This window comes from Pristis pectinata, chromosome 3 (assembly GCF_009764475.1).
Source record: "Pristis pectinata isolate sPriPec2 chromosome 3, sPriPec2.1.pri, whole genome shotgun sequence".
Taxonomy (NCBI): domain Eukaryota; kingdom Metazoa; phylum Chordata; class Chondrichthyes; order Rhinopristiformes; family Pristidae; genus Pristis; species Pristis pectinata.
This window is the reverse complement of record NC_067407.1, coordinates 39,056,288-39,071,156: the sequence shown is the minus strand read 5'-3', so window position 1 is coordinate 39,071,156 and position 14,869 is coordinate 39,056,288. Positions and strand designations below refer to the sequence as shown.

The window sequence follows — 14,869 nt, the reverse complement described above, 5'->3', positions numbered from 1 at the left end:
TACAGATTGTGTTGGGATAGAATAGTTCTGCAGCTGCTGCTCCAAAGTTGCTCACAGATGCTTAGTTTTGAGCTGTTGAATCTGTCCTATTAATTTGTCCTATTTAGTATGGTGGTAATGCTGTATAACACAATGGAGGATATCCTCGATGCAAAGATGGGATTTCATGTCCACAGGAGTCTCTACTAAAACTGTCATGCAATGGATTGGTGAGGATGACATCAATTACGTTGATCCCTTGAGATCATTCTCTTTCTACCTGCCACAACTGCACTCTGACTCTGTCTTTCAGGACTCTGGAAGCTTGGTCAGTGATGGTACTACAAAGCTTACCCTATCTACCCCTCATAATTTTATATACCTCAATCAGGCCCCCTCTCAGCCTTTGCCATTCCAAAGAAAACAAACCAGCCTATCCAGTCTTTCACAGCTGAAACATTCCATTCAAGGGAATATCTAGGCAAACCTTTTTTTGCATCCTATTCAGTGCAATCACATCCTTTCTATACTATGGTGACCAGAACTGCCCACAGTACTCCAGCTGTAGCCTAACTATTTTATATAGTTGTACCATAATCTCTCTGCTTTCATGTTCTATGCCCAGCAAATGAAGTATCCTGCATGCCTTAAATTACCTCATTTACCTATGCCGCTACCTTCAGGGATCCTTGGACATTAGCACCAAGATCCCTGTTCTTCAGCACTTTTTAGGGTCCTATGATTCATTATGTATACATATCAGAGTATTATTGTTCCTCACATTTTTCAGGAATAAATTTGCTATTCCTCTACACATCTCACCAACTGATCAATGTCTTTCTGTAACTGAAGACTACATTCCTCACCATCAACAACACCAATCTTTGTGTCATCTGCAAACTTCTCATACTTCCACATTCATAGCAAATTGTTATTGTCAGAGAGTCAATCAGCACAGAAGTAGGCTATTCAGTCCATCAAGTTTATCAAGTACCATTCTATACTAATCCCAATTATTAGCACTTGGTCAATAGTCTTCCATGCTTTGGTGATTCAAGAACTCTTTTAGGTACTTAAAATGTTGTGAGAGTACCTGCACCCACTAATCCCTGTTTCAGCAATGTGTTCCAGGTTCCAACCACCCTCTGTGTGGGGGGAAAAATTATTAATCAGATCCCCTCTAAACCTCTTATCCCATACCATAAACCTATACCCTCCATTTTTAGGTACATCTGCTATGGGGAGGGGGGGAATTTACCTATGCTCCTCATAATTGTTTATTCCTCTGTCAGGTCCCCTTTCAGCCTCCTCTGCTCCAAGGAAAAGAAATCTAGACTACCAGTCTCTTCTCATAAGCCGGGTATGTATATAAAAATAGAAAAAGTTCCACTTCTGATCCCTGTGACCCACCATCAGTCACAAACTTTCAAATGCAAAACAACTCTCAACCACCACCCTCCACTTCCTTACAATTTCTTGTAAATTTCAGATCCAATTTGCTAAGTTGCCTTGGATCTCGGGCTTCTACTTTTTTAGACCAGTCTTCCATGTGGGACCTGTGAAGGGCCTCACTGAAGTCTATGAAGACTACCTCAATCTCATTACCTTCATCGACATACTTAGTTACCGCTTCAAAATTCACTCAAATTAGTCAGACAGGATCTCCCCTAACAAAACCATGCTGACTACCCCTGATTCTTGTTGTAATTTGATATAACTAAAGTCTTTGCATAGGCTCAACCATTTTGTCAAGGGTATGGAATCATGTATAAATTAGACTAGATATGGATTGGTGAACTGTTATCTAATTGGAGAAACAAATGGGGTCTTTTGATTACCTGATAGCTTTGTGATTTTTATAAAGTATGACAGACTTTTAATCTTGATCCTTTGTTTAACCTTTACGGAATTTAAATTCCTCAATGGCCTTCATTGAATTTAAACCAGTGTTTCTTAGACCAAGTCTCTGGATTATTTGTCTAATAACAAAACCACCATGCTACCACTGTGTGAAACATCAGTTTAACTCATCCTTTCTATTTCTCTGCAGCAATTACATCACAATCTCTCATGTTCAACTTTATAGGACTGACCTCATAGTTTTACTCCTGCTTTTTGAAAGTAGCCAGAATATAATCAGCAATGGTGTCTCTTTGTTCACTGGTCACCTTTTACAATTACCTTCAGTGTTTCTATGTATCCATGCATTATTCTCTGCATTCTCTCCTCTATAAGCTACTCCTCAGTAACATTAGCAATATGTAGGAGGTGTACTGATGATGCTTTTTCTCTGTACTATTTCCCTTGATCCAGTGGCCACCTCTATACTGACATGTGCAGTGAATTTACATTCACTCCATGGTATTCAAGTTCCTCCAGTGCTAATCTCCCTTTACGTCACCCATATTCTCCTTTACATTCCTTCCAAATTGTTGCTTTTCCTTATTATGAGTTGTCTTCTGCCCAGTATTGGTGGCATATATTCTTAAGCCTCTCAAGCCTATTTTCTTTGTCCACCTCTTTCATTTTATTCTCCACGCTCAGAAGCTTGCTTGAAACTAATTTGTTTGCACCAAGGTTTTAATATTTCTTCGAACTTTTTTTTTAATAGATTGGTGTTCAATGCTTCTTCTTATTTATATTGGACCCCCTTCTTCATGTAAAACATTGTAAAGCACAGTGCAGCACTCTCCATTTATTTCCGATAAATACCTGTCATTGTTATAGTAGCCTTTTTACTTGTAAATTGAGCAAATAAAGGATATAGCTCAAGCAGAAGAAGTAGCTGGTAGTTAATTGGACTGAATTACTTAATGGAACAAGACGCAAAATCTTGATTAAACTGCGTGTGGATATCCCCACAAGAAAATTTATATAGACGTCTCATATTTATGACATTATTTATTCATGCCTCACATGGTGTTTAATTTAATATTGAATATAATTATATTGAAGCACACCTCAATAACTTATTTTTTTTAATTTTTCTACTTGCACTGAAGAAAAATGTGCCCATTTGGTCATTGCTGTATTTTCATTGGATCAGACATCTTCCAAGCCCCGTTACAACTTACAATGCCCTATAAAGGTTGAAGAAAGTCATTCTTTATTCAACCTTTATAGGGCATTGTAAGTTGAGGTTTCAATAGTATGTGATTGTGAAGTTTCAAAATGCCATGTATTCATTTTAATAGAGAAGTTTAAGTACTGATTTTATAGCACTGGAAAATTTAGAGTTGTACTTAATTGTGCCACAAAATGCATCTATGACAGCATCACAGTTGTCTGAAGCCAGGCCGGTAAATCAGCCCAAGCAGAAGTTCATAAAGTATTGTTACTGTCCTCTAAAAACATTTTTTACTCCAAATTTAATTTTGTGCAGCTATATCGATCAAGGTTTTTTTTATATCTTCCACTGACTAGGAACACAAAATAGAGTGATTGCTTTGGATGAAGAGTTACAGTTGTTTTCAACAAAATTTGTAAGGCTGTTTGGTTAGATGTGATAATGGAATGTCTCAGTGGCCTGAAGACCTGAAGCAAAAGTGAAAATGTTTTGCTGATATCAGAAATGATTCAGAAAGTGTTCTACCTTTGCAAATATTATTAATTTTAATGTATAGCACAGATGGTGTGAATAACTTTTGGTTTTTGCAGCAGCACTCAGTCTGCACTTCAAAACATTTATTTTCTTTCTTTTTTTATTGTATTGTGCACACCTGCAGGACGCAAGTTTTGCCCACTTGGTATGGAATTCCCAATTCTTCTATGGTTTTTGCAGGTTCCCAGTGAAATTCCATCATTGTACCAAACAACTTAGTGTTTTACAGAATCTGCAAATTTCTGTATGATGGATTTTGCTAAGATTCAAATGTTGGGAAAGTCACGTTCACACTGTTTCTATCTCAAAAACCATTTTGCAATGGATATCAACTTCGCTCAATTTGAAAATTCATGTCAATATTTGAGAATGCGTGCAGGAGACCTCTTCCTGTATACTGCAGTAACAGGTGTGGAGTTAGGATAGTCAGAGTTGTACAGCACAGAAACGGGCCCTTCGGCCCAACTCATCCTTGCCGACCGTGATGCCTATTTACGCTAATCCCATTTGACCATATTGTGCCTGTATCCTTCTGCTCTTTTCCTGTCAAAGTACCTGTTCAAATGCCTTTTAAGTATTGTAATTGTATCTGCCTCTACCACTTTCTCTGGCAGCTTGTTCCATGTAACCACCACCCTATGTGATTGGTACAAAGGAAAATTTGTTGGCTTTCTATATCCATAACTTCTTAAAGATTGTAGATTTGATGATTTATCTGGAAAGTAAATTGATGTTTTGTGAAAGTAATTCTGAACGTAAATACATTTTTGAAGTTTGGAATAACCAATTCTGTTATGAGAATCCACATGTGCAATGAATTTGTATTACATTTTGCTGACTGCTGTTTTAAAAAGACTTAATTTGAAGTAATCATCAAACAGATTAATGTCCTATCAATGCTTGCAGGTGATTACAGCATGGAAACACATAATTTGGTCTAACCAGTCTATATTGGTGTGAATCTATGGCGTATACAATTTTCCAAGATATTTCAGTTTCAGTCAACGATAAGAATATGCTTTGTGTTCTAAAAATTTCCAGAAGTTTACTAATCCAAAAGGAAATGGAAAGAGTGTTAGAAGTACTTTTTTTGCCAAGGCATCTCTTTCTGGAATGTAAAAAAAAATCCCATGATACTATTTCAAAAATGGACAGGGGACTTCGGTGACCTAGCCAACGTTTGTCCCTTACTTGAAGTTACTGAAAAAATTGAATATTTGTCATTATCACATTGGCGTTTCTGGGAGTTTGTTTTGCACAAGTTGGCAGTCACTTATTCTACATGACAACAGTGCCTACATTTCAGAAAATATTAAATTGTTTTTAAAGATCCCTAGATTACCCTAAAAGGGGACTGAAAGGTGTTGCATAAAAGCAAACCTTTTTAATCCAACTTGCACTTTCAGGTTTTGACTCTGTGAATTTTGTTAGAAGTTTGTCATTTTGATTGGTTAAGAAGTGGGCAGTTGCTCTCTGCATTGTCTTGGGAGATCTATGTTTAACTACAAAAAAAAGTCTATGATGTGTTTATGATGCAGATTGGCTTACATAAGGGCCTAAAATTTCCACAAAAAAGCTGGCAGTTCTTCAAATGTTAACTCCCATGTGCTTGTCCTTTATTGAATTGAATTATTTCAATTATTTCTGCAATTACGGTTAGCAAAAAACTGACATTCTGAAAATGCTATTTGGATTCTTTATTGAAATGGGTAAAATGTGGAATGCAGCTCAGAAATTCTGATGTATCTAAATGGATAAACTAGACCACACCATGGCATCATAGTTTTTGCAATGTGCTGTCCTGGACCAAGACTTGGTCCAGGATTTTAAAAGGAGAGTATCAGCAACTGGAAGACCAGTATTGCATCACTTAAGATGGTATTAGAACAATCTTCAGTGGGAGTTAATGATCTGGGTATGGGGTTGGGGATGAAAATCTGACATATATCTATAGTCGGATGGGCATGAAGGAGATCAGGGCCTTCATTGGTTGGAGTACTTGAGGAAGACTGGGGTATTTGAGGCAGGCCTGGGCAATGGAGGGAACCCAGAGTGTCGGGGATGGGTCAGAACATTTCAAAAGCCACCGAGGATTGAGGAGTTAGAGGATTGAACATCAGCACCAGGACCTTGGCTGAGTCAGGAACAAGATAGATGCATTGGATGAGTGGTCCAAAAGCATCAAAGGTAAGTAAGAGGTCCCAAATCAGCACTCTGTGACTAAAATGTGTTTGTCCCAGGAGTGACCTATGATGGTTCTTAATGAAATAATAGTCTAAATTTCTCAACAAGCTGCTAAAGGACACCATCACAATGGTGATTTATGACGGGAATTGTGATATGATAAACCAAAAAGTGATCATTATCACTTTTCATGGTGGAGGGTGTGGAGTAATCATTTTAACAACATAATGCTGAAAAAAATGATATTATGCAATGGACTTTTCTGCCCCTGTAGTGAAGTTCATGTGAGCAGTAATAAGAGCATGTGAATACTGTGTTGAATATGATTTAAGGCTTAATTTTTTTTTGCTGAAAAATAGCTCCAAACTGCTAAAATATGTGCACAGGTTTGACCATTAGGATCAGCGCCTTTGCTGTGTCCATCACCAGCTATCTTCCTGATATTGTTACAATAAATTGGCAAGAGACACTCTAAAAGATCAACCGCGTCTGTGAAGCAATAAAAGGTGGATTTTAAATGCAAAGCAGAGTTGGAGTGATGTTAAAAAGTAAAACATGAAAGGAGAAAAAACATGTTCAGATTAACATGAAAAAAATCAAGGAGCGCTCAGCCTGCAAAGAGAAAGGTTACATGAATCTTTACACAATCACACAATGGGCGATAATCATTAACGCACACAGTTGGGACCACAGGCCATCTGTGTCAGCATGAAACTGAAAATGGACATCATCTGGCACAGGCCAAGAATCAAAGTTAAGGTCTTCCTAATTTTTAAAACTCAGTTCCACAGTGAACAGTATACTAAACATCTGAGCAACCTGGGGACTTTCATGTTATTGGTTCCAAAATGCAGAATTTTTACTGCATTTTGTTTAGCATTTTGAAGCATATTGTTGATCGTTAATAGCTTTCTGAGAAAGTAAATGAGTAAAAACACTACTGAACATCTTGAGGTCAGACAAGTAAAATTTAGCCGTGTGTTATTTATTGTTTGGATTCCAGTAAGGCAACTGATGAGCATGCATGCAGTGAAAGGCACACCAGTTGTTGTATAGCATGAAAAGGGCAAGCATAGCAAGACAAGGCAAAGGATACTTTGGAGAATGCTATTTCAACAAAAAATCATCTGGAAACAATTTTCTTATCAAAAGTATATGTGAGGCAAATCCGCTTAAGGAGGGACATCATCTGCACACTGAATAAAGGTGTTCTGCAAAGTGGTTGGGCATGCAAATGATATGGCCCATTCATTAGTGGAATTAATGTAATTGGGATCTCTATACTGGGGATGTGGGCATGGAAGAAGACACTGACATCGGTTCACTTGTCCTTCTAGTTGATTTAAAGGATTCTGTGGAGACAACATTGGTGGTACCTTTCCAGTGCCTTGAGGTGCTTGTTATAGCTTGTCCAAACCTCAGATGCATATAGACAGGGAAGGATGACTATTGCCTGATAGTCTGAGTTTTATGCCAGGTCTGAAATCCTAATTGTCAAATACCCTTTTCCTCAATTGATTTGCACATTGAAGATGGTAGTAAACGTCATCTTTAATGTCTACCTTCGCTGAGAGTTAGCTGCTATGCATTTTCCATAAATCCCTATTGTCAGAGGACAGTGTGGTGCAGCAGGGGCAGACTGGTAGTGGATATTTATAAAATCCTTCCTCACGTATGCCTCAGTGGAAAAAGTTGACAATGACCTGGATCATGGCCTCTGTGTGCACAAATTCAAGCTTCACGTAGGTACTGCGGCTTGACAACTGAAGTTTGGGTGATCTTATTTCTGGAATATAGTCATTGTAAGTTGAACAATTTCACATTAGTTTTGAAGATTAGCTCTACTCATTGGAAATCTGTTGGAGGTGAGGTGTGACATTACATCAAAAAGATTTTTAAAAAAGTGTTGGGGCAATGATGCAGCCTTGTTTAACACTGGTCTTCACTGAGATTTGGCTCTGTTGTAAAGTTAATTTCAAAGCTTGCATTGCCAACATGGAGGAAATGTAAAATGGAAACAAATTATTGCAGATGCCCAGATTTGAGGATGTGTTTCACAGTCCCTCCCAATTATTGGAGAAAAGCTTTAGTGAGGTTGAAAAAAGCTATATGGTGCTGCTCCCTTCATTGTTCTTGGAGTTGTTGTGCCATGAAGGTTGTGTCCACTGTGTCTGAAGATGGACAAAACCCATACATTTAAGTAACAGCTTTTCAGCCACTGGAAAGAAATGGTTGAGAAGGATCCTGGCAATGACTTGCTATGGGTGTGGGTTAGTCATGCATTGCAATTCCAGTGTGCATTATTGTGATTATCCAGTTTAATTCCATTAGAGTTTAATTTTCACTGTCTGTATGGTCATAAGTGATAAAGGTTCAGCAAAATGCATATACATCAATTGCCTTCATTATCTGAATAGGCAAACTCTTTTTAAAAATGATTATCTACTGATGAAAGTAATTTTACTGGGATTTCAATACAATGTAATCGCCAGTGTTGGAACTATTTGTCCTTTGTTCATGTAAAACCCAATATGTACTTGGAGAGAATATTTTAAGCTATTATCACCAAGATGAAGTAGATTTGGCATTGGTGGTGTAAGTGTTAAAGTAGACTAGCCAGAAAGCAAACTTGCACATTTCTGCTGCATATTGAGAGCAGTAAGCTTATAAATCCCATTGATGGTACTTAATATCTTTTGAAATATCATTGTCTGGAAATTCAGGTGGAATGCACATCCAGTACCATGTCGGAAGTGGTCGTATTTCTGTTGTTCCAGACAACTGTATCTTCAGGAAGTATGTCCAGCTGCAGCAGCAGCTTGAACTCCATATTTTGGAGCTGGAGCAGCAGCTGGGGCAACTTTGCTGCATGTGCAAGACTGAGAACTTTGCGGGTAGCTAGTTTGGGAAGATATGTGTGAGAGTTTTTATGAGAAGGTAAAAAGCAAAAGTGTGGGCAACTATGGGTACTTCATAGATAGAGATGAGTGGATATATAATGAGGAATAAGGTAATGGCAGAGGAATTAGACAATTATTTTGTTTCTGTCTTCATGGAAAAAGATGCACAAAACATGCCAAATATATTAGAGGATCAAGGGTCTATTAACAACAAGGAACTGAAGGAACTAAGTATTAGTCAAAAAAATAGACCTAGAGAAATTGGTGAGCTTGAAAGCTGATAATTCTGGGAACCCAGTGCTTTGCATCTCAGAGTTTTGAAGGAGGTGACTTTAGAGGTTAGTGAATGCTCTGGTTATCATCTTCCAAAGTCCTATAGATTCAGCATTTGTTCCTGTGAATTGGAGTGTAGTAAATGTGACGCCACTATTTAAAAAAGGAGGGAAAGAGAAAATGGAGAAACTACCAATCTGTTAACCTTGCATCTACAGTAGTGGAAATGTTAGAATTTATAATGAATTTCGCAATGACAGAACACCTCAAAGAATGACAGAATTGAGTTGAGACAACATAGATTAATGAAAGGAAATCACGTTTGACTAATTTGCTGTGATTATTAGAATAGAAAACGTGTAACCAGTGGATGTAAAACATCTGGACTTTTGGAAGCAGTTTGATAAGGCTCCACACAGGAGGTTGCTCAATAAGTTGCACGTGGAAGTAGGGGTAATATGCTGATATATATTTCAAATTGGTTATCAGACAGAAAACAAAGTGGGGATAAATGTATAGTTGCTTCTGAGTTTCAACCTGTAACTGATAATCTCGGTTCCCTCACTCATCTCGACCTACTTGACCCCACTTAAAATATCTAAAAGAACAGTTGCATAATGAATGATTTCTATTAATATGACACCAGCCACTTGCAGTCACATGCTGATAATTCTGCTTTTGACTTTTAGTCATTGTTATATTTGCGGTTAGCATATGAGGGAATTCCTTGATATTCTTGGCAGTTATGTCCATGTGAATGGCAATCCTGTATGCCAAATCAAACAAGGCTCTTTTGTGTTGAACGGTTTCAACTGGATTGTTTTGTCCCTTGGACTGCACGTGAATTTCTGAATGCACAACCTGAAAAAATTCTAAGGTTGCAATACCTTGATCGATCTTTGAGTACTGTTATATAATCACTCACGGTTTCTCCCAATTTTTGAATTTGTATGTGAATTTATAGCACTCCACTATCTCAAATCATTGTGGGTCAAAGCGTTCTTCCAGTCTCTGAACTGCCTTCACAAATGAGATATCTGTGGCTTTCTGTGAAGTTATTAAGTTGGTGAGTGTGTTGTAATCATTGTGGAATTGATTTCCATAAGTAATATTGCTTTCTTCCAGTTCCACACTGCAGCATTCAATGCCTATGCATGTTCAGCAATGTCTTCCAGCTCAAGAATGTAATTTGCCTTGAAAAACATCTACATTATGTCCTTCAAGGATGTCAACAATTCATATGCCTTGATTATACAGTCCCAAGATGCCTGTGAAGTCTACATGTGCTTGAGCTGTGATTTTCTTTCACTTTGTGCCAAAATAATGCTGCAGTATTTGGACTTCTTGTGCATTTGCACATTTACTCTCAACTTATTCCTCTAAGTGTAGACTTGAACAGTCTTCCATTGCTTTAATTGTGCATCAAAATTGGTGGGTACAGCTTTAAGAATGACTGCTGATGCTTCATGGTTATAAGCAGTTCCCAGGAGTTCTCTTTGTCTCCCTTTGACCTGATCCATGGGACCCACACATAATGCACTTACTGAAGTTATAATTGGAAGGCTAAATCTTCAGGACTCATTTCTGCAGTTTCTTATCATTTTTTCATGCAGCCGCAGAGTTTTCAGAGTCCTTGAATTAAGAACACTTCTTTAAAAGGCGGAATGCTGATTTTTTTTTCCCTGATTTTTTTTTAGTTTCTCCAATCCTCGTTGGCATTTATAATGTATCCTAAGGTGGATCTTGGATGCTGCTGCAGTGCTGGTAAGTTCTTCTAACAATAATGGTTACAGTTCAGGGGAGCTTCAAAGAAAGGTGTTTAACTCCAAAGTTAGGAAACTCCCTACATGTGATGTCTACATCATATATGCTTGTGATGGGTTCACTACATCCTCTGACCACTAGACTTATTTACATAATGAGATACAAATGCATCACAATCAGTGCAAGTAATTGTAGTAGTCTTGCAACACTGGTTGACATTTATTAATCCTGTGCATGTCAGGCTCAGGAAAACAGACCCTTCTTTGTTTAGTGTCCTTAGCCCTAAAGGCAGCTTGGATGATTTAAAAAATATGAATTGCCATTTATGAATTCTTCTTGAGATGAAGACACGAGACTGCAAATGCTGAAATCTGGAGCTAAAAACAATCTGCTGGAGGAGCTCAATGGGTCAGGCAGCACCTCTGTTGGGAAATGGACAGTTGATGTTTTGGGCCGAGACCCTTCATCTGGACTGAAAGATAGAGGGGAGAAAGCAGGTATAAAAAAGATGGAGGGAAGGGGTGGAGGAAGAGCTGGCAGGTGATAGGTGGATCCAGGTGAGGAGGGTGATATGCAGCTGGGGGGGGGGCAGAGTGAGAATGGTGTCAGAAGCTGGGAGGTGATAGGTGGAGGCAACAAAGGCTGCATTGATGGAATCTGATAGGAAAGGAAGGTGGAGCATTGAGCCAAACAAGGGAGGTAGGGTAGGCAGATGAGCACAGTGGGATGGAGGAGACCTAGTGTATGGGTGATGAGCAGAGGGAGTAGGTGGAGAAGAGGAAAGAAACTGGTTGATTAGAGGCTGGGGTTGTGGTGTGTGTAGGAGGAACTAGGTAGATCAGGAGGAAACAGAAAAGGGACAAATGGGGAGTAGGTTACCTCAAAGTGGAGAATTTAATGTTCTTGCCATCAGGTTGTAGACTACTCGGGCATGAATTTTCATTAGCATTATTATTTGTTTTATTCATGATATATCTATTGATTTATGGAAATGTATATTCAAATAGTGGTTTGGGTCTCCTAAGTAAGTCACCGAATCTGAATGCGAGGCAGCTGAATTAACATAAGCAAAACTCAGTGATTAACTTAAAGTATGGTTTTGAATCAGTGGTACATGTTAATTAACTAGCTCTCACTGTCAGCTTAAATACAGTTTAATCAGAAATAATCATAAAAACAGAAAGATCTGAGATTTTAACATAATGCTTCGTGAGAATGCGTTTTTAGAAGGACCTGACAGATGTACTTGAAGTAAATGCCACAATTATTTGGTTGATGTAGATTTAAAGCCTAATCTTTCTTGTATTGCAGATTCAACTGAAACATTTTTTGATAAATAACAGATTTCATTAGTCTTCATCCAGTCCTACACCCAGACATTTGACCTGACATTTGAAGTCATTTGGTTCAAAGAGCATTATGAAAGGCCTAGTTAACAACATTGTAGAATTACACATTGTGCAACAATTCATAAAGGCTCACCCATCATTTTCTTAGGAAAATAATATCAATTTCTCTTCCATTCTCTGTTAAGCTTTCTGATCTTGGTTGGAGCAGAAGTAGAATTGACTTCAAATTGCTGTTGATGAAGGAGGGTATTGAAAAGTGAGAAAAAAAAGTATTACAAATGTTGGAAATCTGAAATAAAGAAAAAATTGCTGGAAGTACTCAGCAAGTCGGGCAATATCTGTGGGAAGAGAAATAGTTGGTGGGTCAGGTTGATGATCAGAACTGGAAAAATTTAGAAAACAGTCATGTTTAAATTTACAGAGAAAGAAAGTGGATAGAGAGATTAGTACATTTCAGATTAAGGCAGAATTGGACTTGTCAGTGCGGTTTTCTAGAACAGTGGTTTGTCAATGGTCACTTGCTTACAATTTGCTTAGATAGACAGATGCCTGGTATGTGACACACTTCAGAATTTTTCACGGCATATTATCGACCTTTTTGAAACAATCTTTTACTGTTGATTTACCCATTTCATATCCAAAGCTGTAATGCTGCATTACAGAATTAAACTTCTGATTAGATGTGTATTTCAACACTCTTATTAATGATGAAAATTAGATTTAACAGATTTATTTAAATTTTTTCTCATAGGTTGTCATTATCTTTTGAAATAACATAAAAGTTAGTTAATTTGGAAAGTAGTTTAAAATCTTTGCCTTCTCAGAGTCAAAATAATTATACACATTGAGAATTCTACAGTTAAGATTACCTTAGATGGAGTAAATGAAACTCACTGATGTTTTATTAATTATGTACAATCTATGCTTAGATGCTTTAGTGTAGCTAAAGGTCCCTTCTGTTGCATTGTTTTGGTTTAGATATGTGACTTGGCTACAGGAGAGTATTTTAAAGTTGAATATTAAAACTGTAAAATATTTATTTACTCAAGTTGCAGTCCTGTCATAAAAGTCATTACTTTGTAAGTATCTGAGAAGCGGTGATTTAAAAGCTAATTTTTGTAACCATTCAATTACAGTTTTTTGTAATATATTTCTAAGCCCATAAGTTGCACTTTGGTTGACTAAGTTTTGTATTTTTGCACAGTAAACTACCACAGTTGAGATGTTGTTCACTGATGTGCAATAAACGTTAAAGAAAAAAACATTGAATGACTCTTTACACTTGCTTTTCCATAAATATGTACAATCCACTTTATCATCTACAGTTTTAACTATTCAAACACCATGGAATGGGTAAATAATTTTTGCTAGTTTGGTTGTTAATTTTTAAATCAAAGTTGACATGCTATTTTTTAAGAAATTTATAGGGATATGGGCCAAACACATGCAAATGGGACTAGCTCGGGTAGGTAACTTGGTCAGCATGGACGAATTGGACTGAAGGGCCTGTTTCTGTGCTGTGTAACTCTATAACTCTAAAAGGTTCCAAGGTTTAACAAGTATTTTGTATCAGTCTTCAGTGTAGAGGATGCAAGTAATGTTCCAAAAATAGTTGAAAATTAAGAATTGGAAGAGTAAGGCACTCTGGAAACTTACAATTACCAGGGAAATGGTCCTGAGGAAATTGCTGAAACTGTGGGCTGACAAGAATCCAGGTCCTGATGGACTTAAAAGAAGTGAAATTCTTCATTTTGACAGGAATTAAAAGTTATCTCAATGGTGAGAGACTGCAGAGGTTGGAGGTGCGGAGAGATTTTTTTGTTGATCTTCCATTGAAGTTGCACAGAAAGAAAAGAGCTCTAATAAAAATTCCATAAATTACTTATCATAATGATCAAATGGGATCTTTTTGAGAGTGTTAGCATCTTCTTGTGATATCTTTCATGATTTCTGCTTTTGGAGTAGATTGAAAATGTCCTCATGGCCATAAACCTTAATTTTTTCCAAGAACTGCTACTTCTTTACTGCTGTTAACATCACACCATGGCAAGGTATCTGGCTTGTTTCTGAGACCAGGCTAGGCTCAGATATGGTGGATGGGAACATCCCAAAGGACTTTCTACTGTACCTGGGTCAGAGTTACAAGGATTATGCAGAAACTCCTTTGGGATGTTTCCATCCACTATATCTGAGCCTACCCTGGTGTCAGAAACAAGCCAGATACCTTGCCGAGGTGTGATTAATTAGAGATGAAGGTGGATAGTGTGATTGGTCTTTGGGTAGTCCCTACTATATAACTGGTAAAAGATGGTGATGGTGATTCTGGTTACCAAGGATAATAGTCCATGGAATCAGCAAGATTGTTAAATAATCTGGTACCAGCAAGCCACTTCCTTGTCTGCATTGAAATCCAGTTGATAATATTGTTAATTTCTGTGTTCTTGAGCAGCATTCTGTCTCATTCATTGCCTTTATTTTTTATGAGTAATATGATAGCAAGTGAAGAGATTGAGATGCATGCAACAAGACTGAAAAAAGTGAAGGAAGACCTGAAATCCTGTTTCCATACTCAACTGCCTGGCCAGAATCGAAGGCAATTCTATTCAGTAGTTATGATATCAAATGTTGGCTGTTGCATGTCCCTAGACTTGTGAGCTAATTTCTTTGCCAAAAGTCCTTTTATCTGTGTGGAGTTCTTTAAATAGAGAAGTTAGATCCTTGCCCTGCCCCATTCAAAATGTGCAGGTTTTCACTGGCATAATCTGGTCCATTGGTGGCAGACTTCCCACCCATCTTGTATCTATTATTCAAATTAGCAT

The 14,869-nt window shown here is 37.7% G+C and overlaps 1 protein-coding gene across 8 annotated transcripts in view; it reads left to right on the top strand.

Annotated features, from left to right (window-relative positions):
- lrrc7 (leucine rich repeat containing 7) overlaps window positions 1–14,869 on the top strand; it is a 417,500-nt gene that overhangs the window by 157,951 nt on the left and 244,680 nt on the right. For 5 of the 8 annotated variants that reach the window (XM_052012823.1, XM_052012826.1, XM_052012824.1 and 2 more), the window contains exon 2: window positions 10,635–10,701. The exons of the other annotated variants lie outside the window; for them this stretch is intronic. The gene's annotated coding sequence lies outside the window, so the exon portion shown is untranslated. The remainder of the gene's footprint in view (window positions 1–10,634; window positions 10,702–14,869) is intronic. 8 annotated transcript variants of the gene reach the window in all.